The 21,875-nt window shown below is 45.2% G+C and overlaps 2 protein-coding genes across 11 annotated transcripts in view; both read right to left on the bottom strand.

Annotated features, from left to right (window-relative positions):
- PDZD2 (PDZ domain containing 2) overlaps window positions 1-21,875 on the bottom strand; it is a 480,171-nt gene that overhangs the window by 76,604 nt on the left and 381,692 nt on the right. The window lies entirely within an intron of this gene.
- SUB1 (SUB1 regulator of transcription) overlaps window positions 1-21,875 on the bottom strand; it is a 731,929-nt gene that overhangs the window by 583,855 nt on the left and 126,199 nt on the right. Inside the window, exon 1 of one of the 8 annotated variants that reach the window (XM_050793884.1) lies at window positions 10,819-10,822. The exons of the other annotated variants lie outside the window; for them this stretch is intronic. The gene's annotated coding sequence lies outside the window, so the exon portion shown is untranslated. Of the gene's footprint in view, window positions 1-10,818; window positions 10,823-21,875 lie in introns of those variants that run through there. 8 annotated transcript variants of the gene reach the window in all.

Raw genomic sequence — 21,875 nt, 5'->3', positions numbered from 1 at the left:
CTCGGCCTTTTGGCTAACATCAAGTGTAGTACAAAACAATCCCATTATATTAATGGAGTCTCACAGAATTTGCCAATTTCCACGGTAGAGCCTTCCTGTTTGCAACATTTTCCACACCTGTAACATACACAGCAGAGAGAAGCAGCATCTTTAACATCTGATTTTGTAGAGAGGTGGTGGGACACAGTGGTTGAAAATCCGGCCAGCTACCTGGGCACAAATCCTGAGTATACCATTTTACTGCAATTTAGGCACGTCAGTCAACCTCTTTGAGCATCAGTGTCCTCATCTGAAAAATGGGCCTGCATTTGGGAATTAAATAACATAGGTTTCTGACTAAAGGTGGCAGATTTATCCTGATTTCCCTTTGAGACCACACTAACATGACAGGGAAAATATTTTTTTAGGAAAAGACAGACATAATTCACAAGGATAAAGAAAACAGAAGACAAAAGCAACAAATTCTGGAAACCAGCAAGCTGACGACGATGTGGCAATGGATCTGACTTGAGAAAGCTGAATCCTAAGTGTGGATTGGAGAAGGGTGAACATTCACACAGAGAACTCCCCCAGAGCTCAGGAGGTGCCAAAAGAGGACCTCTGGAAGTGGGCATGAAGGCGGAAGCAGTGGCCCAAGAAACGACCGAGAGAGTGAAAATGACTGATGTGGCCACTGATTTACACAGGTCTGATTCCTAGGCAGATTCTCAGGGGCTGAGAATGGCCTAGGGAAACTTTGAGGTGCATCAGAATCAACAGGAAAGCTAACGAAGAACACAGAGACCAGGTTCATGGAAGGGGAACAGGGCCTGGGCCTCTGGAATTCACCACTGCCCTAGGCCAAAAGAACCACCCTCCAGTGAAACTGGACACACAGCTAAGCTGCGACTTCCCAGTTCTTTCTGCTCTCCCCTACGTTTACTTCAGGAATGAAGAAGGGAAGAAATGAAAGCTGCTCAGCTGCACCTGAGTAGCCCACCAGCCAACAAATAAGGGAGACTGTCATGTTGCTCCCTATTCAGAGTATACATATTTTAATCAGTGATTTAAGGAAACTTGTTCTGCTCAATGTACAAACTATAATAAGCACAGGACGTGGATGCAGAGTATAATGCAATTTACATGTGCCATAGGCAGCAGCATGGATTGTGCCTGTAACATATTGATGATTGATATCCAAGGCAGTTTTTTCATTATGTGAAATAGGAACAATCTTATTTATGTTTAAAGGGTTAAAATTCCCTTGCAGTTGTCTTACAGGGTTATCATGAGGATTAAGAAGGAATTCATTGTAGAGTACCTAATGTGTATCATAAGAACATAGGTAAGGTTTAGTTGAAATTAAAACAATAAAAAGGCCCAAGTTTTCTCCCCCCAGGTCTCAGGGTGCCTCCAGATTTGATGATTACATAGACTGTAGCTCTAGACTGCAGAGATACACATTTCAACTTCATACCCATGGAGAGGTGGCAGATTTCATTAAAGAATAAAGAAAACCCAACGGAAATCCAAAGACATGCCATCTTCTTTGGAGACGGGGAAAAAAAAAAAGCCCTTTAATAAAATTACTGCAAAACTCACAGCTAAAAAGGCATTTTAAAGGCATGTGTCTGAAATGCTCAGTTTTTAGAAATCAGGTTTGTGCACAAGAACAAGGAGGATCTGAAAACATACTCTGGTCCTCTGATCAGAATAGGAGCAGTGGAAAATAGAAAATAAAGGAATACATGATGACTGACTAGAGAAAAAAGGGATACTTCCTTAGAAGAGGAGATCTTAGACAACAGGTTCCACAGTCTGAGGAGTAACTGGGATTGTGAAGTCCCAGAGCACAGTGATGTATGGAAAAGACCCTTGATGGTTCCTATCTTAAAGAGGGTGTCACGAAAGTAGGGAGATGCTTTGTTATTCCTAAATTAGTGGGGGTGACGGGCACCTGAAGAAATCTACCTAAGAGAGTTAAAACCACAGGGAAGAGAGTAGAATCCCAGGCCCAGAACACATGAGAGAAACGATTTTAAGACTGCAGAGGAAGAGCTTCAGAAGGATGATCTGGGACAGCTCTCCCAAGAGAGATCGGCATGTGTGGACAGATTAAAAGGCAAAACCGCAAGGAAGACCGAGAAGAATGAAAAAAATCCTCAGTAAACTCTGAAGGAACACAGTTATCGGTCATTGCTCTGATGAAAGTGGGCTGAGAAATGCATGAAATGAGGCACTCTAAAGGGAGTAAATATGAGAAAAACCAAGGGGGCGGGGCCTGGCGGGAGGAGAATAGGCCAGAACTTGATGCTGGTCTGACAGGAGAACATTTCCTAGGTGGAATTCGCTAATGCAGAGCCAGTGGTGGTCAGCATGCATTTGAACAATGGATACTTCACTAAATAGAAGAGTCATTGATTGATTTCGCCTCTTTCACAGGGACAGACCCTGTATGTTATTATCTACATTAGTATGTTAGAAAAAAAAGGTCTCAGTCAGAATGCAAAGAGTAGAAATACTTTTTTAAAAAACACCCAAATCTAGCAAGCAAGCCTATAAAGAAGAAATGGAACTAATTTAAGCAGCAGGTAAAAAGGAAACTCAAGTGAGTCTTCCCCAAAGGGGAAGGATATGAATCACTACAGACATATCCAATTACTGCCCCAAAATATGTAGGAGAAAGCAATGCCATGCAACCCATGGGACACTCAAAACCTGAGAAAAAAACTAATCTCAAGGAGCAGGCAGCAGAGGTATTAGCCCTCACTAGCTCATTAGGGGCACAAGCTCTAGAATCATCAACAGAAGGTCTGGATCATGAATCTGCAGAGGCTGTTTTTCCAGCTGAACAAATGTGGAAGGAGAGATGAAGCTTTCTTCAGTCTAAGCACTTCCATGCCAAGAGGCAGTGGAAATGGAAAATGTGGCTCAGGACTGACTGAACATTCCTGCTTTTAAGAAGGTAGAGCTCCATCAGAGGCACCATCCACACCCAATGTAGCACGCCGCGAAGCCCTTTACTTTTATGTCAAAGTGAAAATGCAAACCAAGAAGCTATTGAATACACACAGAAAGCACTTGAAGTAGGACCGGGTTGATTTCCCTCCATCTCCAGTTGGGAGGAAGATTCCTGCCAATTGGGTTTAAGTTCACGGTCGTGAATTCCGGACAACTGTCAGACTGACTGGCATCTTTAAGAGAAGCCAAGAATCTTTTCCTCATCAACCTGCCTTTACTTGGTATTATTGAGTCTCTCTGGTCTGCCCTATTGGGAGATAGTTCTCCCTGGGTCCCTTGCATTTCTGCATGGCTTGCAAACAGAGACAGAGGCTGTTGTTCCATGGAATTATCTGTCTTTCCAGGGATGTTTGTAGAGGGAACAGCCTTGAATGTTAGATAAGTGTCTCAGGAGGAAGGGGCAGGTCCTTCCTCTGGTGCAAAGGTTAGTCAGGTCTGCTTCTAGGCGCGCATCTTCCTGTGGTGCAAAGGTTGGTCAGGTCTGCTTCTAGCCCATCATAAAAGACTGAGGTTGCCTATGGTCAGGGATCCTCAGCTGTGATGCAAATCCACTGCATGTGCCCACCCCCAAGCTTGTGTCACTGCCACAGGACTTGCGGGTGGAAGGGGAAATAATGTGAACATGAAGCCCTCAACTGAGATTCAATCCTAAACTGGGATTAGAGAAGCCAAAATCTAGCTGCTGTGCCGTGAGTAATAAAGTCGTTTGTCTCTGACTTGGAATCTCAAGTCTCCTGCCAGCATCCACGAAACTATTGTGGAAAAGCTCAGGTATTTTTCTTTCTTTCTTTCTACAGTTCTTGATACCCCTTTGGCAAATTTAAACAAGGTCCCAAGAACAAAATCTTGCCTAGGACAACTGTCTAGGGACTGGGGTTTGGCTCATTTTTCTAAATGTCAAGGGCGTGGGGACCTTGTTTTGATACTATTGAGAGTCCACTTACTTTTATTTATTTGCATATCACTAAAAAGTAAAGCACATGAGAGACCTGCTGTTGAATGAATTCAGTTTTCTTGGAGCTGGAAAAAACTTTATTTGTTCCTGTGGAAAACAGCCCAGGCTGCAGATGCTGAAAAACATGATCTTTCTCCAGCATCAAGCACCAAGGATCTCCTTAACTAAGAACAAGCAAAATAATGGCTGGGCGTGGTGGCTCATGCCTGTAATCCCAGCACTTTGGGAGGCCAAGGCCGGCGGATCACTTGAGGTCAGGAGTTCCAGATCAGCCTGGCCAACCTGGTGAAACCCCATCTTTACTAAAAATACAAAAAATCAGCTGGGTGTGGTGGTGCATGTCCATAATCCCAGCTACCCTGGAGGCTGAGGCAGGAGAATTCCTTGAATCCAGGAGGCAGAGGTTGCAGTGAGCCAAGGTTGTGCCACTGCACTGTAGTCTGGGCGACAAGAGCAAGACTCTGTCTCAAAAAAAAAAAAAAGAGCAAAATAAGAAATAGATAGGAGAGATCAAAGGAGGTCATTAAGGGCTTTGGTTTTTTTTAAACACAAAAGTCAAGGAAATTTAAGTCAAGATGTTAATTACTTTAGATTTTAACATCTTTGGGTTATGACTTACAAGGGCATTTAATTTATTTGAACATTATTATGATGCTGACATTTTATATCACTGCAGAACCTCTGAAAAGTTGCACTAGACGATGTGGCTGGAAATAATTTTGGATGAGAAATACCACGGGGACTGAGTTTTAGTTTCTGGCAAATTTTGCCTTCTAGGGGTGGAGGGCAAACCATCATTGCCCATGAGACAGGCCTCTTGGGTCCAAGCTAAAAGTCTAGTCCTCAGAAACGTCCTGTAACTGTTTCAAAGCATTTGTGAGCTCTCCTGGAACACGCTGTGACTAATATCATGTCGCAATCCTGAGTATCCTCCGTCTTTCTCAGTTGGCTCTTGCAGCCTTACAAACAAACCATGCAAAGCATGGCTTTTATCTCCAGCCGTTTCCTTTGTGCAAGCATGCCTAGTCCCAAAGAAAACTTCAAGACTGGTTGCACCCAGTTCTCACCATGTTTTTATGGTTCCCAAGACTTGAAAAACAAGAAAAAATCTGCAGATGTGACAGAAGACATCTAAGCTCCAAATCCCCAGGAAGCTCTGTTGGCTCATCCCCCTGATCAGTATCCACAGGACAGTGCAACGCGGTGATTTCCCTTTCAGGCTTCAGTCACACTAAGATTATTTTTAGGTTGCCAAAGGAAGCTCATTTTCCAAGTCTCTGGGGCAGATGTTTGAGTGACCAAAGGAGAACCAGATGGTCATCAGAGAGGCCTGGGATGGGAATGAATAACCATTCAGAAAATGGGAATCAGGACAACAATAAATCAGCGCAAAGTAGCAAGAAGCCTGCAAGTTACGTGTAGAAATTAAAACAGGAATCTACTGCTACACTCAACCCACTGCTTTCCAACCAAGAGAGTAATTCAGAACTAAAGAGGAAAAACAGTAACACCAAAGAGTCAAACTCGTCAACCCTGGGCGTGCTCTGGTACACGCAGGGCATGTGTGCATAGATCAGAGGTCGTCAGATGCAGCTGGGAGTGGGGGGAGCTGCAGCTGATGTCCACTGCGACGCTCAGGCTGTGGCTCTGCAAATGAATTAATACTGCCCTTGTTCTAGCTAAGCCCATTTCCAGTTTCCTCCCATTCATCATCCCCAAACAATTTGAATGGGCTTAACACACATTGAGAGTGATTATTTTTATGCGTTCAAATTCAAAGAGATCTCTTGATTCCTTAGAAAGTTGAGGCAATACCTTTAAGGGCACAGGAATGTAATCAGTCATTAGCTCACAACTGACCCTCTTGCAGTGGGTTTGTATGTGTCACGTTCCCAAGAGAGGACAGTGTCCTACAGTAACTCTCAGCTCTTTGAAAATAACAGGAGGGCCAGGCATGGTGGCTTACGCCTGTAATCCCAGCACTTTGGGAGGCCAAGGTGGGTTGACCACCTGAGGTCAGGAGTTCAAGACCAGCCTGGCCAACATGGTAAAATCCCATCTCTACTGAAAATACAAAAAATCAGCCGGGCGTGGTGGCACACACCTGTAATCCCAGCTACTCGGGAGGCTGAGGCAGGAGACTTGCTTGAGCCCGGGAGGCAGAGATTGCAGTGAGCAGAGATCTTGCCACTGCACTCCAGCCTGGCCGACAGAGCGAGACTCTGTCTCAAAAAAACAAACAACAACAACAACAACAAAACAGGGGATGTGGATGTCAAGGAAGAGAATGCATGTGTTCATCCTTAGTACATATTTCAAATTGAGGTAAGGTAGTAACAAGCATTTTCTGGGAAGTGGAACTCTCTCACTCTTGCCGTGGTCCCATGACCTAGTGGGTGAGAAAACTGTGGGGTCTGGAGCTATTCTTTGGATTTGGGGGCTGGCTACTCAAGGTAGACTCTTGGGTCATTTCTTAGCAGGGTTGGCTACCAGGTTCATTGCATTGGACGTGTTTCTGGAAGTGAGACTATGATATGCTTTACCTTGAACACCACAATGACAAAATCAGGGGTGTGTGTGCGCGTGCACGCATACACATGCATACAGGAAAATCTCAAGACATGTAAAAAGTACAGGTGGGAAGGCTGTTAAAAAAAGAAAGGCATGTAAAAGAACCCTAAGAAGTAAACAGGGCTGGGCACAGTCGCTCACGCCTGTCATCTCCGCACTTTGGGAGGCTGAGGCGGGCTGATTGTTTTGAGCCCAGGAGTTCAAGACCAGCCTGGGCAACACGACAAGACCTTGTCTCTACAAAAAATACAAAATCTAGCTGGATGTGGTGGCACATGCCTGTAGTCTCAGCTATTCAGGAGGCTGAGGCGGGAGAACAGCTTGAGCCTGGAAGATGAAGGTTGTAGTGAGCCGAGATCGTCCCACTGCACTCCAGGCTGGGTGACAGAGCCAGACACTGTTGCCAAAAAAAGAAAAAAAAAGTAGTAAACAGGACAATTGGCAGGAAAGAAAGCAAGGGGTGAACTGTCAGAGGGGGCCCTGATCCAGCAGTGGAGTCAAATCCAATTCAGCAGCAACAGTAAACACGCCAGGCTCTTTTCTAGATAAACCTTTTAGAAAATGTGTTGTACTCTTACATGGATTATTGTAACAGAAAAAGATTGTTTTAACTGGGCATGCCATTTAGGCAGGTTTTAGATGAAGAGTAAGACATCAGGGGCTGGGCATGGTCGCTCGCGCCTGTAATCCCAGCACTCTGGGAGACTGAGGCGAGTGGATCACTTGAGGTCAGGGGTTCAAGACCAGCCTGGGCAACACAGTGAAATCTCGTGTCTACTAAAAACACAAAAATTAGCCGGGCGTTGTGGAGGACACCTGTAATCCTAGCTACTAGGGAGGCTGAGGCAAGAGAATCACTTGAAATGGGAGGTGGAGGTTGCAGTGAGCTGAGATTGCGCCACTGCACTCCAGCCTGGGTGACAGAATGAGACTCTGTTTCCAAAAAAAAAAAAAGCATCGTGGTTTACATTTCGGGCTCACTAGTTGTTGTTATTGTTAGGTCTGAGTCGGAGTTTCACTCTTGTTGCCCAGGTTGGAGTGCAACGGAACAGTCTTGGCTCACCACAACCTCCACCTCCCGGGTTCAAGCGATTCTCCTGCCTCACCTCCTGAGTAGCTGGGATTACAAGCAGGCACCAGCACGCCCAGCTAATTTTGTATTTTTAGTAGAGACAGGGTTTCTCCATGTTGGTCAGGCTGGTCTTGAACTCCTGACCTCAGGTGATCCGCTCTCCTCAGCCTCCCAAAGGGCTGGGATAACAGGCGTGAGCCACTGCACCCGTCCAGGGCTCACTGTTAAGTTCCAGGCAGCACTCTCCGGCCTTCTGCTGCCTTCCCCAGATCAACATGAGCTCCTTGCTGCTTCCTTCCTTCCTTCCTTTCTTTATAGGAATAGTGTTGAGTTCATGGGCTTTGCTGACATGTATTTCTAAGGGCAGGCGCTTCTTTAAGATAACCTGTTGGCAAAGCTGAGACGCTGGTGAGCCCACAGGAAGGAGCAAAAAGGCTGTTCCAGGCTCACAAATGATCACCCAAAGCAGGGCTTAGCAGACTCATGCCTGGGGGCCAAATTGGGCCCAGCACTTGTTTTTGTCAGGTTTTACAGGAACACAGTCATGCCTATTTATTTACTTATTGTTTATGGGTGCTTTCAAAGCACAAAGGCAGAGGTGAGCAGTTGCAACAAAGACTGTTTGGCTAGCAAAGCCTGAAATGCTTATTATCTGGCCCTTCAGTTGTAACTCCTCATCTACAACAGTGTCCCCATCCATGGGGGGTATGTACCAAACCCGACGTTTCTTTCTTTTCTTTTTTGAGATGAAGTCTCGCTCTGTCACCGAGGCTGGAGTTCAATAACGCAATCTTGGCTCACTGCAACCTCCACCTCCTGGGTTCAAGCGATTCTCCTGCCTTGGCCTCCTGAGTAGCTGGGATAACAGGAGTACACCACCACGCCTGGCTAATTTTTGTATTTTTAGTAGAGGCGAGGTTTTGCCATGTTGGCCATATTGGTCTCAAACTCCTGACCTCAGGTAATCTGCCCGCCTTGGCCTCCCAAAGTACTGGGCTTACAGGGATGAGCCACCGCACCCGGCCCCATTAATCGGAACATATTTCTGTTCACTTCTTCCACCCACAAATCTAATGCCTTTTCCATCTTAGCTAAGCACTTATGCACTGTGGCTGTAACTTTTGCGGCTTGAGGGGTGATGACAAAATTAGCACGAATTTCTTCTTCCTTCTTCACAGTTTCAAGGATAGAAGATTCGTTCTTACCGTAGATCTTGCAACCTCAGCATACGATTTTTCCTTCCTTCCTCAAGAACCTTTCCACCGAAAGGAAGCCCTGTATGGCTTCTCTTTGGCGTATCTGCATTGCCAGCATCACCGCTTGCACTATGGGGCAATCACGAAGTAGAATACAATTGCTTGATCACAAGAACCGTGATACCCCAACAGTTGATCTGGTCATGGAGCTGGCTACGTAGTGACTAACGGGCAGGGAGTGTAGACAGTGTGGATAAACTGGATGAAGGGGTGATTCACGTCCCAGGCGGGACACAGCAGGACAGCGTGCGATTTCACCACTCTCGTCAGAATGGCGCACAATTTAAAACTTATGAATTGTTTGTTTCTGGATTTATATTTTCTGATAGAGGTTTACTGTGGATAAATGAAATTGCAAGAAGCAAAACTCTGGAGAAGGGGGGCTACTGTCTCGGAATAGTTCATACTCTAGCCCTACCCATCTCCCCACTACCATCTGTACCCAGAATCATTATGAAGACTTGAGAATTTTCAGAAATATGACTTAGTAAGTGGAAGGGAAGGAAGTGACAGGGAGCGACATCTTAGGGAAGGAGCTAGCACGGTATTTCCTCTAAAAGCAACTTTGTCATCCAGGATTCTGTGTAATTTTATCTTTAAATTTCATTTTTAAATGATACAGATAAACTCTTTAAAGTAGTAAGGATACTTTTAAAAATGTACATACTTTGCTAAGTGTCCCAGGATCACCTGCCACTGTTTAAATAGGTTTTAGGTCAGATTGCTTTCCTAACAAACACACTGCTTGGAAAAATGGAAGAGGTTGGTTTGTTTTTTGGTCTTTTGGGTTGTTGTTGGTGGTGAAATGAGAGAATGTGGCTCGGAGGAGGAGGAAGGAGAGGCTGTCTGGGAGGGGAGACGGTGGGGACTTCAGTGGAGAGTTCAGACCAGGATGAGGGCTCTGGGCTCCAGGGGGTCTGTAAAGACAGCCAGCATCAAGTGAGCAGGAGGGGATGACACAAGGGTTCAAAGGCAAATAGAACCCCATTGAAAATATTGCATAGGGCCAGCCCCGCCTTCAGGAAAAAAGGGAAGGAAACTCTTTTCATCCTCTCCCTTCACGCCAAGAGGCCCTTGCTCCCAGAAGTCAGCACCCCGACTGGCGGGTGACTTCCCACTGCCTGTCACTCACATGGCTTCCCGCCTCTCCATCCTCGTGACCATCACTCCTGCAGCACAGGCTCTGGTTACCTCGCAGTGGGGCTAGGTAGAGCAAGGGCCTCCAAATCCATCTCTCCACCTCCATCCTGCCTTTCTCCAATCCCACTCCTCCTCTGCCCCGCGGCTTGAGTCATCTCAAAAACTCTGACCCTGTCCCTCAACTGAATAGCCATCTTGTGAGTCACTTTCCTTGTAAAAGAAGTCAAAATTCCACAGTCTGAAACTAGAAGCATGGGCTGAACATTTGCTTCATAGGCTTTGTGGCTCTCTGGATAGACTTTGAAATTTCCTATTTGAGGAAATACTTTTTCTGTACATTATTTTTCTGTTCCAGAACGTCATCAGTTTCTGCAGGTGTTCCTGTGGAAGTCCTATGGAATAGTCAAATGCCACCCATCCATTGACCCCTGCTGATCCCCAGAAGGAATCAGATCTCTTCTCTAGGTCAGTATTGCACATGACTCCTTGAGGATTCATTATGCTGAAAAGGGGAATATGAAAAGTACAGAAATGGCCAGGTGCGGGGGCTCATGCCTATAATCCCAGCACTTTGGGAGGCCAAGGCAGGAGGATTGCCTGAGCTCAGGAGTTCGAGATCAGGCTGGGCAACATGGTGACACCCCGTCTCTACTAAAATACAAAAAAAAAAAAAAAAAAAATTAGCTGGACGTGGTGGCATGTGCCTGTAGTCCCACCTACTCGGGAGACTGAGGCAGGAGAATTGCTTGAACCTGGGAGGTGGAGGTTGCAGTGAGCCCAGATCGCACCATTGCACTCCAGCCTGCTCAACAGTGAGACTCCGTCCCCCCCCGCAAAAAAAAAAGAAAAGAAAAAAGAAAAAAGTACAGAAAAAATCATAATTCATTTTGGAATATAAAAAATGGCACGAGAGAAGAAACAAAACTGGGTCTGCCACCTCTGTATCCCCGAAGCACCCAGCACAGTGCTCGGAGTGTGGACGGAGATGTCAGCCTGGCCGTCACCCAGCATTGATTCGTACAATGGCTTGGTTGTGGGCACCTGCAGGGTCATGTTATGAACTACTGCGGTTGTATCTGGTATCAGCAGGAACAGTGTTAGGAAGAATTCCAGATGTCTGCCCCGAGAGCTAAAGAGGAGGGGTAGGTGGGTGACACAAAGGCCACCTTTTTGCTACTCATAGCTTAAAAGATAATTCCACAGATATTTACTAAGTAGATATATTTGCTTCAAGGGGAAATAAATTTGAATATCCAAACAAAAGCTTTACCAACAAATTTTGGAAAACACCTGCCCATTTACAAACCAGGAGCTGGCTTTCTAAGTGCTAAAATGTGAGAAACAGGTAAAACTGGCCATCAGAGAAAGGAGAGATGACTGAAGGTTTGGAGGAGTTAGAAAGTCTCTGTGAGGAGACCAGATGCGGTGGCTCATGCCTATAATCCCAGCACTTTGGGGAGGTCGAGGCAGGTGGATCACTTGAGGTCAGGAGTTCAAGACCAGCCTGGCCAACATGGTGAAAGTCCATCTCCACTAAAAAATATAAAAATTACCCAGGCATGGTGGCAGGCGCCTGTAATCCCAGCTACTCGGGAGGCTGAGGCAAGAGAATTGCTTGAATTCAGGAGGCTGAGACATGAGAATCGCTTGAACCCAGGAGGCAGAGGTTGCAGTGAGCCGAGATCATGCCACAGCACTCCAACCTGGGTGACAGAGCGAGACTCTGTCTCAACAACAACAACAACAACAACAAACAAACAAACAAAAAACATCAAGGCAAGCAAACAGTAACAGTAGGGGGTGGGGTGAGGAGTTTGTCCTAAATCACTCCATCTCTTTGTGAAATTTCTGCCCTGGATTCCACAGGGGAACTTCTGACCTCTTGTATTTTGCTTTGTTTTTATTTCTCAGGCTTTGTGCTACCATGTTGCATAAGATGTGGCTAAAAAGAAGAAAATGTAATAATAATAATAATAATAATAATAATTCCAAATCTTCCAATGCACATGAAGTCTTTAAGTAAGGTGGGTCCCTCCCGCCACCCCATCAAAGATCATTTTGTTGGCCAGGTGCAGTGGCTCACTCCTGTAATCCCAGTACTTTGGGAGGCCGAGGTGGGCAGATCACTTGAGGTTAGGAGTTCGAGACCAGCCTGGCCAACATGGTGAAACACTGTTTCTACTAAAAATACAAAAAACTAGCCAGGCGTGGTGGCGTGCACCTATAGTCCCAGTTACTTGGGAGGCTGAGGCAAGAGAATCGCTTGAACCTGGGAGGCAGAGGTTGTAGTGAGCCAAGATCATGCCACCGTCACCGTACTCCATCCAGCCTGGGTGACAGTGAAGACTCTGTCTCCCAAAAAAAAAAAAAAAAAAAAAAAAAAAAAGATCATTTTGTCATTTGCCTATAATCCAGCACAATAACTGAAATTGAAACTAAGAGAGGAACTCCTTTTCCTCTTAAGAGCAAGATTCTGATAATGCAGCAACATTATCTACATTACAGTCTCAGAAGATACATCTCAAGGATTTTTGTTACCTTAAAGGCTCAGCGAAGCTCATAAACAGAGTTATCCTGAGATATATGGTGCAAAAATGAGCCACATTACCCTGTTTTCACCTCCTGTAGTTATTGCCTTCGTTTTGTCTATGGCAGAAGAAATGTTTCAGTTTCATTTCTGAACAGCCATCTTCCTTTGAGTCTTAATATATTATATTTTGGCTGGGTACAGTGACTCACGCCTGTAATCCCAGCACTTTGGGAGGCCGACGCAGGCGGAACATGAGGTCAGGAGTTTGAGACCAGCTTGGCCAACATGGTGAAACCTCGTCTCCACTAAAAATACAAAAATTAGCCGGGCATGGAGGCAGAGGTTGCAGTGAGCTGACATTGTGCCACTGTACTCCAGCCTGGATGACAGACGATGACTCTGTCTCAAAAAAATATATATACATATATTATATATATGTATATTCTACTTTACATTTCAACGTGTGGACCACAGACATAAGCCCCTTAAAGACATATAAACCGAAATTAACTAAATAGCAGTGTTACAAGTAAGAGGAAAATTTGGAATGGGGGTGAGAAGGCATCTTGGAACACTGTAATGAAATGTGCAAAGACAGGAAGCAACTTACCTCCTGTTAGAAAGTCATTACATGACTTCTACATATTATGTTCATAAAAGAAATTAACTTGAGGGCAAAGAAACTTTATTATATGCTCCAATGATTCATATTTTATTTTCATTGAAATCTGAAAGAATTTTTCAAATCCAAAGAATGATAATAAATTTGACTGCATACTAAGTAAATTTTTTTAACTGTATTTCCTAATGCTCTGTGCTATGATGTCAGTCTTTCTAAGCCGGGAAGCCATCAAGCACTCCTAACACAGATTCATAAATTCTAAACCTATACTACTGTACTAATGTCTGCATGTACCATAAAACAAAACAATCTAAAACATGATAAGACCTACATATGTTCTAATATTTTCCTCCCATACCCCGAGAAATCATCTGGCTTCTCTGGGTGTGCCTATTCTATTACGGAGACCACTGCTCTCTGAGGATCCATGTGAAATACAATATTTGCTTTCCTGGCTGGGCAACGTGGCTCACGCCTGTAATCCCAGTACTTTGGGAGGCCGAAACGGGAGGATTGCTTGAGCCCAGGAGGTCGAGACCAACCTAGAAAACACAGGGAGACCCCGTCTCTACAAAACATACAAAGATGAAATTAGCCGGGCATGGTGGCATGCAACTACAATCCTAGCTACTCAGGAGGCTGAGGTGGGAGGATCTCTTGAGCCCAGGAGGTCAAGGCTGCAGTGAGCCATAATTGTGCCACTGCACTCTAGCCTGGGCAACAGAGTGAGACCCTGTTGCCAAAAAAAAAAAGGCTTTTCTATGCAAATGACATGAGCTGTTTACCTCCTTGAGAACTGCAAACTGCTTAGATAAAAATGCAGCAAGGCCAGGTAGCCAGTTGGAACAGGCCCTGAGAGTGTGCCACGGGAGTAAGCCTGATTCAAACTTCAGCAGTTTTCCAGGCAATTCATCTTAGCCAAATAATTACTCTTATCTCCTTTCTTCCTCCACCCACTTAAATAATCATTTCATCTTCTTAAATATAAAACCAAACCAAACAAAAACCACCCCCAAATGTAAATCTTATTTTCTTAGACCAGCAATCATTGCCGTCTTGTCTTTCCTATCTTGCTCTGGCAATCCGACATAAGGCATTGAGTTTCAAGCAACCTTTTCTATGTCCTGTGCCAGCTGAAGTGTTGCTTAAGGAACATCTAAGTGAACTGAGACCTACTTGGGGAAGTCCCGGGCTGAGGCGGGGGAGAGAGAGAAGTTGACAGTTTGGAGCAGTGGGGAGAAAATGCACAACTCGGGGAGCTGTGGATCGCCATGTGTGGCCGCCTGCTGCGGGTGCCGAGAATGAGGCAGTTTCTGCATCAGCAGCTCCGGTCTATATAATAGGAACTGGTGTCTGGGAAGGCAACGAGAACAATGATGTGCAAGCCAGTCTGTGCTCATGAGGATCTGGAGCAGGCTGGGGGAATCTGTGCTTCTAAGTTTCCCACGAGCACCACAAACACCTTGGCCTCACTCCCTCTGTCCCTGAACTGTGGAAAATAGGGAGACAGCTGGGGGCCTAAAACCTCCCCTTGTCTCAATGCCATGCACACAGAGGTCCCTGGGCATCGCCCAGCTCCTAGCCAGGAGACTCTTAGAATCCTTGCCACTTTCACTTTTTACAATCTCGCTGAGCATCAGAATCACCAGAAACACAGGCTCCTGGGCCCTACTCCGCTCAGACCTGCCAAGGAGGCCTCTCCAGAGCGCAGGAGCCGGATGCAAGAGTGTGGAAGCTCCCTGCGCCCATTCATGCTTTTGCAAAAACAGTGATCCTTCCGCATTTCGGTGAAGTCTGTGAACTCTTTGCACTGCATTCATCTCTTTTTCCTGGTTCTTTTTTTTCCCCTCGCAGCTGCCTTGAGCTAGAATGTGACTTTTCCAGGGGAACAAGTTTGCTATCAGCGGAGCCCTGTGGTCTTCCTTCTCACTGTAGATCTCCAGCTTATAAAATGCGAGGTTGGGACCAGTTACTCCCCAAGGTTCCCTGCAGTTCTGACACTTTATGGTTGTTTACCACAACCCACATCTCTGACACTCAACAGTTCTGGGCTCTTTGCCCTGGTGCCTTTTTGGTCTTTTCATTTATATCCCACTTATTTCTTCACCAACTCCCCCTGGGATGTTTAATCCTTTGTTTTTGCTGCTGATTCATTAAAAACCAAGTCCGAAATTCCCTCTAGCTGCTTGCAAGTTTCTAACCTTAACCAAACAAAAAGGAAGAAATCTACTTATCTGTACTTATCTGTTAATGAGATGCTACTACAAATATCGTATTTTAAGGGAGGGGACACCGTGTTCTCCCAGTGTTACATTTCAAAAAATGATGTCTAAATCACTGCTATTCTTATCCCAGACAGAAAGTCCCAGAAGGGAGGAGCAGAGAGACTTTCTCTCACCTGGGGACAGAAACAAATGTCTACTATGTGCCAAGGCCATTTTAAACTATTTTTTTCTTATTTATTTTTTTGAGACAGAGTCTGGCTCTGTCACCCAGACTGGAGTGCAGTGGCACCATCTCAGCTCACTGCCAACTCCGCCTCTGGGGTTCAAGCGATTATTGTGCCTCAGTCTCCCTAGCAGATGGGATGACAGGTGTGAGCCACCACACCACGCAATTTTTTTTGTTTTTTGTATTTTTAGTAGAGATGGGGTTTTGGCCATATTGGCCAGGCTGGTCTCGAACTTCTGACCTCAAGTGATCCATCTGCCTAGGCCTCCCAAAGTGCTGGGGTTACAGGTGTGAGCCACTGTGCCCAGCCCAGGCCATTTTAAATTCATGGTATGCTGGGGAAGATGGTGGAAGGCGACCAAACCTTATAATGAGGGGTATGCAGGGGGCATTACGGGATGGTGAGAGGGCACACAACCATCTGCCCATCTGCACATCTGTCCAACCATCCATCCATCTATCTCATACATACAGAGTGACAGTGAGGACCTGGGAGACGCAAGGAGCAAACCTCCCTGCCCCCACGGAGCCTCCACTCATGGAGGATGACATTAACAGGCTCAGAGAGACTGTTAGACTCAGCCCACACTGACCACAGAAGCAGCCTAAGTGGTGACCCTCTATCCTTAAGGCCTCAGGGGAAGAACATGCGCTCCCTTCAGATGCAGAGAGAGCTCCGTGCTGGTGTCTCTCAGCATGAACAGTTCTAGTCTGAAGATCTGCCTTTCAGTCAGACTCTGTGTCTTTCTGTTTTAATGCTAATCACAGGTTTACATCCTTGGTGTTCATTGTTCTTTGTATTAGACTCTAAGTTCAATTTGCCAGAAAAAACCAGGTCAACCCCGAAACAAGAGAGAGTTTCCCATCTAGGACACCATGAATCAACCAAAAATGATACATTCAGATGCTGTCACAGAAGTCCTTACTGCCCGGACACATTTGGAAACATTTAGAGCAGACATTTGATCAATTATTCAGTCCAAATAAAACACAAGAGGTCCTCTCCTTTCTTTCTACGGGCCTCATATCTACACTCGAGGGTACTGGCTTTCAGGTTCCCATACCCCTGGCAGTTCCACCAACAAAGAATCAAACACCCCTATCAGACTCACAGAATCGGAAGGTCCTGCTTTGCTCTTCTTTCCTTGTAAGAAACAGGTCCTTTATTCCTTCTAAAACCTGAATCATCCAAAAGTTCTCCAAGATTTTTCCAAACTTGTGATTCCAAAAATGTTAGAACTGATTCGCTTGATGGAAAAGGAAGCCGGATACGGGTCTCCTGATTGATGTGCTAAACAAACTCTTCCGAGCTGAGCTTTACAATTGCAGATTTGGCAAAGACAACCATTACTTCCATTTTTTTCTTTGTTAAAAATATAAAAAGGGAGACAGGCTCCAATCACTTAATAAGTATCACCCATTTCACATCTTATTATACTGAAACTCTTCCTCTTCTTTTCATTAAAGAGAACTTAAAAAAAAAACTTTAAAAAAAGTTTCTCAGAAGGCTAGAACATAAGATTCTTCTTACGAAAAATCTCTTTTCTTTTTTTTTTTTTTTTTTTTTTTTTTTTGAGACGGAGTCTCACTATGTCACCCAGGGTGGAGTGCAGTGGCCGGATCTCAGCTCACTGCAAGCTCCGCCTCTCGGGTTTTTACGCCATTCTCTTGCCTCAGCCTCCCGAGTAGCCAGGACTACAGGCGCCCACCACCTCGCCCGGCTAGTTTTTTGTATTTTTTTAGTAGAGACGGGGTTTCACCGTGTTAGCCAGGATGGTCTCGAACTCCTGACCTCGTGATCCGCCCGTCTCGGCCTCCCAAAGTGCTGGGATTACAGGCTTGAGCCACCGCGCCTGGCCCGAAAAATCTCTTTTCTTTTCCAAAGAAATTACACTTAAGAAAGAACACATACTTTTTTTGAACAGCCAATAATCACAATGCATGTGCCACTCATTTTATTGGAGACCTTAAACATTTAAGTGACATGCCAGATTCTCATTTAAAATATTGTCACTGTGCATGGCCAGGTGAGGTGGCTCACTTCTGTAATCCCAGCTATTTGGGAGGCCGAGGTGGGAGGATTGCTTGAGGCTAGGAGTTTGAAACCAGGCTGGGCAACATAGCAACGTCCCATCCCTACAAAAAACGTACTTAAAAAATTAGCAGGACGTGGTGGCGTGCACCTGTACTCCCAGCTATTCAGGAGGCTGAGGTGGGAGGATTGCTTGAGCCCAGGAGTTTGAGGTTACAGTGAGCTATGATCACATCACTGCACTTCAGCCTGGGTACTGACAGAGCAAGATCCTTTCTCTAGAAAAAAAGAAGTTGTCGAGCCAGGTGCAGTGGCTACTGACTGTAATCCCAGCACTTTGGGAGGCTGAGGTGGGCAGATCACCTGAGGTCAGGAGTTCGAGACCAGCCTGGCCAACATGGTGAAATCCCATCTCTACTAAAAATATAAAAATTAGCCGGGCGTGGTGGTGGGTGCCTGTAGTCCAGCTACTTGGGAGGCTGAGGCAGGAGAACTGCTTGAACCCAGGAGGTGAAGGTTGCAGTGAGCCGAGATTGCACCACTGCACTCCAGCCTGAGCGACAGAGCAAGACTCCATCTTAAAAAAAGAAAAGAAAAGAAAAGAAAGAGATCGAGACCATCCTGGCCAACATGGTGAAACCCCATCTCTACTAAAAATACTAAAATTAGCTGGGCATGGTGGCGCATCCCTGTAGTCCCAGCTACTCAGGAGACTGAGGCAGAAAAATCACTTAAACCCGGGAGGTGGAGGTTGCAGTAAGCCAAGATTGTGCCACTGCACTCCAGCCTGGCGACAGAGTGAGACTCCATCTCAAAAAAAAAAAAAAAAGAAAGAAAGAAAAGAAAAAGAAAAAAGAAATTGTCATTGCAGAGCAGAAAATGGAGAGACTCAGGGAAGAACAGCCAATCAGGTAGAACAGGGCCACGGGTAGCGTGGGGGAAGGGCCAGACTTTGATATTTCTGAGACCAAACTGGCAGTCTTTAATCTTGGATGTGGTGGTGGTGACAGTGGGGGTGAATGGCAGATAGTGAGCCCTGTCACTGAAGCCAGACCCCACTGAGATGACTGACAATTATGCAAATTATTGTTGGGTTTCGCCATCCTGTTCCCATTCTCTCTTTCACTGGCTTCTACTCCTCAAACTTGATATTCACCATATGGTTTTATTCTAAGCATGGATGGAGCTTTCGGAGAGGAAAATCTCATTGCTCTTTATTGCAGCCATTAAAAATAAATCGTAAGGGGATGCATGGCAGATCCTCAGCATTTGTATTACATTTGCTCAGCTTAAGTGCTCGGAACACATCACGACATACAGGTGCAAAAACGGTCCATGTCTGGCTAGAATTTGGCAGCAGGTTTAATCATCATCATCTGTGAAATAAAAGGCTTTTTGTAACTCAGTTGATTAACACAGAACCACATTTCTTTAAGTGGTCCTTTCATTTTTAAAAATGCTGAAATGAAGAATCATGGCTTGTGAACATGTAACTAAAAAAGAAAGAACGTTTTTTCAGTAGTTCAGCACTTTTAAAAGGCACAGCAGGGCTGACCCTGGTAGACTGTGAAGCCTGGAAAATGTCCTCTCCCAGCTGCCCACACTTCCTGCCCCCTGCAGGGCTCTGTCTCAGGCCTGGTTCCCCTGGGCTGAAGCGAGAGCTCAAGAGATGGCTGAGAAATGATGGGTGTTGAGGCTTCCGTGATGGCCAGGCATGACGGCTGTTCCACCTCCTCTGTGAGTGCCTTGTGACAGGGTGAGGGGAGCGGAAGGGGAGGGAGGTGGAGGTGGTGTCCTGTCTGGTGCACAAGGAAGAGAGAACTGTCAAAGTAAGATCAGTGCTGGTTTCTCCATCGAAGATAATGGGCTTAGGATCAGTGTATTAAGAGCTTCTGGTGACATGACAGAGAAACCCAGAAATAGAGCCAGGACAACAGGTACACTGGTGGCGAAATACTGCCGAGAGGCTTAGCTTCCCCTTAAAGGCAACACAGAGCTTCCCAAATCCAGTGTTATGACAAAATGCATTGAAATTCCCTTGAAAAAACTACAGTAATAAACTCATAAAACAATGTGTGATTAATTGGCAAACTTTTCTAAAGATAATGTTTTTGGTGATGGTGGGAACTGGCCTATGCTACAAGTGTAAATTACTATAATCTCTCTAGAAAAAAACCTTTGACTACGCAATTTTACTGCTATAAGCCATGGAAGGAAATGTGTAAAAAAAAAAAACAAAAAACACAGAGATATAGAAGCAAAGATGTTCTATACGAAATTACATTTTCAAAAAATTTGAATATAAAATGTGAAGTACATTGGTGAAACAGATTATGGCACTTTTATGTTAAGGAATATTAGCCATTATAAATCATATTTCAGAAGACCCTTTAATAACATAGGGATACGTTCATGATTATGTCATTAAGACCATAGCAAGTTTCATAAGTACGTTAATATAAGGTCAATTAAAAATACAAATGTGCGGCCGGGCTCGATGGCTCAAGCCTGTAATCCCAGCACTTTGGGAGGCCGAGAGGGCGGATCACGAGGTCAGGAGATTGAGACCATCCTGGCTAACACAGTGAAACCCCGTCTCTACTAAAAAATACAAAAAAACTAGCCAGGCGAGGTGGCGGGCGCCTGTAGTCCCAGCTACTCGGGAGGCTGAGCCAGGAGAATGGCGTAAAACTGGGAGGCGGAGCTTGCAGTGAGCTGAGATCTGGCCACTGCACTCCAGCCTGGGCGACAGAGCGAGACTCTGCCTCAAAAAAAAAAAAAAAAAAAAAAAAAAAAAAAAAAATGTGCTTAACGAAAAAAATTAGAAAGCCACAGCAAAATGTTATAGATGGCTATCTTTGAATATAGGATTGTTGGTGATTTATTCTGTCTTTAGGATTTTTTGGGTTTTTTTTGGTTAAAAACATTTACATAGTAAAACATTACTTTTATACTCAGAAAAATGCATATAAATTATGCATAATAATTTAAATTATATGTAGTCATCAGAATTATAATACATTTAAACTGTAAGCTTAAATAATAATTTAAATAAAAATACATTATTTAACATGTAATATTTAAAATATATGCGATAGGTCATTTATTAGAGCTTCATATACTAGTATTTAGCATACGAAGTTCCCAATTAAATAATTCCTTGCAGTTTTTTTGCAAAAGAGTATGACTTAAGAAATTTTTGGGGGCCAGGTGCAGTGGCTCACGCCTGTAATCCTAGCACTTTGGGAGGCCAAGGCAGGTGGATTGCCTGAGCTCAGGAGTTCGAGACCAGCCTGGGCAACTCGGTGAAACCCAGTTTCTACTAATGAAAATACAAAAAATTAGCCAAGCGCGGTGGCGTGCGTCTGTAGTCCCAGCTACTCGGGAGGCTGAGGCAGGAGAATTGCTAGAACCCGGGAGGTGGAGCTTTCAGTGAGCCGAGATCACACCACTGCACTACAGTCTGGGTGACAGAGTAAGACTCCATCTCTAAAAAATAAAATAAAATAAAAAAATGTGTGTGCTTGTAAACTCTCTACAAAGAGCTGTCCGTCAGTGGCTTGGAGGCTGAGCAGAGGGGGTGCAGATGTGCTGCAGGGCTGTCCTCGCCGCAGACCCGGGACTGACTCAGCTTTCCACTGAAAGCTGGCTGAGATGTCTCCAGGCACAACTGCTGAGCAATGAGATCCTGCCCAGCAGGGATGAGCCCTCCAGACAGTGGGAACAGGAGGGGACAAGAGCAATGAGGAACCCCCTGGGCGAGAGAGCTGCTAGTGAAGGATATACAGTAAGAAAAGGTCGGAATGCTGGAGCCGTGCTGGAGCTGAAGTCTGCTGTTGCACCACCACATTATTTCCCTTCTTGTACCATGGAAAACAAGGAGCAGAGGGTAACTGCCGTGCCAGCACAGAGCACAGGGAGCCCCTACACTGCCATCCTTCAGAAAACGGTTATAATAAATCTAAAAGCTTATGTTTATGATGTGAATGGTACACCCTTACAAGTGATACCTTTGTGCAGTCCACAACCTACACAACTATGCTTGGTAGCCCTAGGTTTCCAGGAACAAAAAGGAAGACAAAGAGCAACCTTTCCCCGTTTAAATGTAGCTTTGTGGTAAATGAGATGCGTTTTTCATCTTCTGAGGCCTTACTGTAAGCAAAGCTGATTTTCCAGTGCTTACCTATGCTGCCTAGGTTCAGGGGAGTAGGAAGGAGGAAGGGGCTCCAAGGGGCAGAGAGAGGGC

This window comes from Macaca thibetana, chromosome 6 (genome assembly GCF_024542745.1).
Source record: "Macaca thibetana thibetana isolate TM-01 chromosome 6, ASM2454274v1, whole genome shotgun sequence".
NCBI lineage: Eukaryota > Metazoa > Chordata > Mammalia > Primates > Cercopithecidae > Macaca > Macaca thibetana.
This window is presented reverse-complemented; position numbering and strand designations above follow the sequence as displayed.